At 36.1% G+C, this 3,366-nt stretch overlaps 1 non-coding gene across 1 annotated transcript; it reads left to right on the top strand.

Annotated features, from left to right (window-relative positions):
* Positions 1-1,705: 1,705 nt before the first annotated feature.
* On the top strand, positions 1,706-1,813 carry LOC148565610 (small nucleolar RNA R71). Its single transcript, XR_015884547.1, has one exon. It is a non-coding gene; the product is annotated as a small nucleolar RNA R71 (small nucleolar RNA).
* The last annotated feature ends 1,553 nt before the right edge of the window (positions 1,814-3,366 follow it).

The following is a 3,366-nucleotide window of genomic DNA, read 5'->3' as shown; positions in this document are numbered from 1 at the left end:
AGCGCTTCTTTAATGTCAATAGCTTGACAGTGAGCTCTCATAGAACCTCACAGATGTGCAGAGCATTGTTGGAACCTCCCAATACCAAACTTAGAGTTTGAATGTGGGGTTCAACACCAAACTTAGAGTTTGACTGTGGGGGCTTTAGTTGACTCTGCAGTGAAAGAAGCTTTTCATGCTTCCTCTCCATGGTTACAGAAGGAGATCCTTGAGTTTTAAACACAAGGTTGTCCTCATTCAGTTGAAGGACCAACTCTCCTCTATCCACATCAATCACAGCTCTTGCTGTGGCTAGGAAGGGTCTTCCAAGGATGATGGATTCATCCTCATCCTTCCCAGTGTCTAGGATTATGAAATCAGCAGGGATGTAAAGGCCTTCAACCTTTACTAGCACGTCCTCTACTAGTCCATAAGCCTCTTTTCTTGAGTTGTCTGCCATCTCTAATGAGATTCTGGCAGCTTGCACCTCAAAGATCCCAAGTTTCTCCATTACAGAGAGTGACATTAAGTTTATTCCTGACCCCAGGTTACACAGAGCCTTCTCAAAGGTCATGGTGCCTATGGTACAAGGTATTAAGAATTTACTAGGATCCTGTTTCTTTTGAGGTAGAGTTTGCTGATCCAAGGCATTTAGTTCCTTGATGAGCAATGGAGGTTCATCCTCCCAAGTCTCATTGCCAAATAATTTGGCATTCAGTTTCATGATTGCTCCTAAATATTGAGCAACTTGCTCTTCAGCAATATCTTCATCTTCTTCAGAAGATGAATAGTCATTAGAGCTCATGAATGGTAAAAGGAGGTTCAATGGAATCTCTATGGTCTCTAGATGAGCCTCAGATTCCTTTGGTTCCTCAAAGGGAAACTCCTTATAGGTCAATGGACGTCCCAGGAGGTCTTCCTCACTAGGATTCACGTCCTTCTCCTCCTCTCTGGGTTCGGCCACACCAAGTAAGGTTATGGCCTTGCACTCTCTTTTTGGATTTTCTTCTGTATTGCTTGGGAGAGTACTAGGAGGAGTTTCAGTGACTCTTTTACTTAGCTGGCCCACTTGTGCCTCCAAATTTCTAATGGAGGACCTTGTTTCATTCATGAAACTCAGAGTGACCTTAGATAGATCAGAGACTATATTTGCTAAGCTAGATGGATTCTGCTCAGAATTCTCTGTCTGTTGCTGAGTGGATGATGGAAAAGGCTTGCTATTGCTAAAACTGTTTCTTCCACCATTATTAAAGCCTTGTTGAGACTTTTGTTGATCCTTCCATGAGAAATTTGGATGATTTCTCCATGAGGGATTATAGGTGTTTCCATAGGGTTCACCCATGTAATTCACCTCTGCTATTGCAGGGTTCTCAGGATCATAAGCTTCTTCTTCAGAAGAGGCCTCTTTAGTACTGTTGGATAATTCCTTCAATCCTTTCAGACTCTGAGAGATCATATTGACTTGCTAAGTCAATATTTTATTCTGAGCCAATATGGCATTCAGAGTATCAACTTCAAGAACTCCCTTCCTTTGAGGCGTCCCATTATTCACAAGATTCCTTTCAGAAGTGTACATGAACTGGTTATTTGCAACCATGTCAATGAGTTCTTGAGCTTTTGCAGGCGTTTTCTTTAGGTGAATGGATCCACCTGCAGAATGGTCCAATGACATCTTAGATAATTCAGACAGACCATCATAGAATATATATAGGATGGTCTATTCTAAAAGCATGTCAGAAGGACACTTTTTGGTCAGTTCCTTGTATCTCTCCCAAGCTTCATAGAGGGATTCACCTTCCTTCTGTTTGAAGGTTTGAACATCCACTCTAAGCTTGCTAAGCTTTTGAGGAGGAAAGAACTTGGCTAAGAAAGCCGTGACCAGCTTATCCCAAGAGTTCAGGCTATCCTTAGGTTGAGAGTCCAACCATATTCTAGCTCTGTCTCTTATAGCAAACGGAAAAAGCATAAGCATGTAGACCTCGGGATCAACCCCATTGGTCTTAACAGTATCACAGATCTGTAAGAATTCAGTTAAGAACTGAAAAGGATCTTCTGATGGAAGTCCATAAAACTTGCAGTTCTGTTGCGTCAGAGAAACTAATTGAGGTTTCAGCTCAAAGTTGTTTGCTACAATGGCAGGGATTGAGATGCTTCTTCCATGTAAATTGGAATTTGGTGCAGTGAAGTCACCAAGCATCTTCCTTGCATTGATATTATTTTCAGCCATGTCTCCTTCTTTTTCGAAAATTTCTGTCAGATTTTCTCCAGAGAGTTGTGCTTTAGCTTCCCTTAGCTTCCTCTTCAGAGTCCTTTCAGGTTCAGGATCCGCTTCAACAAGAATGTTCTTATCCTTATTCCTGCTCATATGAAAAAGAAGAGAACAGAAAATATGGAATCCTCTATGTCACAGTATAGAGATTCCTTTATGTGAGTAGAAGAAGATAAAAATAAAAGAAGGAAAAGATAAGAATCCAAACACAGGAGAGAGGAGTGGGTTCAAATTCTTAGATGAAGAGGAGTGTCAGTAAATAAATAAATAATTAGAAGGAGATGAGGGAGAAGAATTTTCGAAAATCATTGAAAAGAAAAGAAAAATATTTTTGTTTTTAAATTAAAATTAAAGTAAAATTCAAAAAATTAGAAAGAAAAATGAAATTAATTTAAATTGAAATTTAAAACAATTATTTGATTAAAATTGAATTTTGAAAAAGAGGGAAGAGATTTTCAAAAATTAGAGAGAGAGTTAGTTAGGTAGTTTTGAAAAAGATATGATTGAAACAAAAAGATAGGATTAGTTGGAAAGGATTTGAAATTTAATTTTGAAAAGATAAGAAGTTAGAAAAGATTTTGAAATTAATTTTGAAAAAGATATGATTGAAACTTAATTTGAAAAAGAAATTTAAAAAGATTTGATTTTTGAAATCAAAGTTGATTACTTGACTAGCAAGAAACTAAAAAGATATGATTCTAGAGTTTAAAGATTGAACATTTCTTGCTGGGCAAGTAACAAACTTAAAAAATTTTGAGTCAATCACATTAATTGTCAGCATTAATTTCGAAAATGTGAAAAAAAATAAGAAAAAGATTTTTGAAAATCATTTTGAAATTTTCGAAAATCATAAAAGAAAAATGAGAAAGATTTGAATTTTTTTGAAAAGATTTGAAAAAGATAGAATTTTTAAATTGAAAATTTGATTTGACTCATAAGAAACAACTAAATTTTAAAAAGTTTTGAAAAAGTCAACTCAAATTTTCGAAAATTTATGAGAGAAAGAGGGAAAGATATTTTTTTGATTTTTGAATTCTTAATGATGAAAGAGAAAAACACAAAATTGACACAAAATATAGAAATTATGAATCAAAACAACTAATGCATGCAAGAACACT

Source organism: Arachis ipaensis, chromosome B5, assembly GCF_059453495.1.
Source record: "Arachis ipaensis isolate K30076 ecotype BB chromosome B5, ASM5945349v1, whole genome shotgun sequence".
NCBI classification, from domain to species: domain Eukaryota; kingdom Viridiplantae; phylum Streptophyta; class Magnoliopsida; order Fabales; family Fabaceae; genus Arachis; species Arachis ipaensis.
This window is presented reverse-complemented; position numbering and strand designations above follow the sequence as displayed.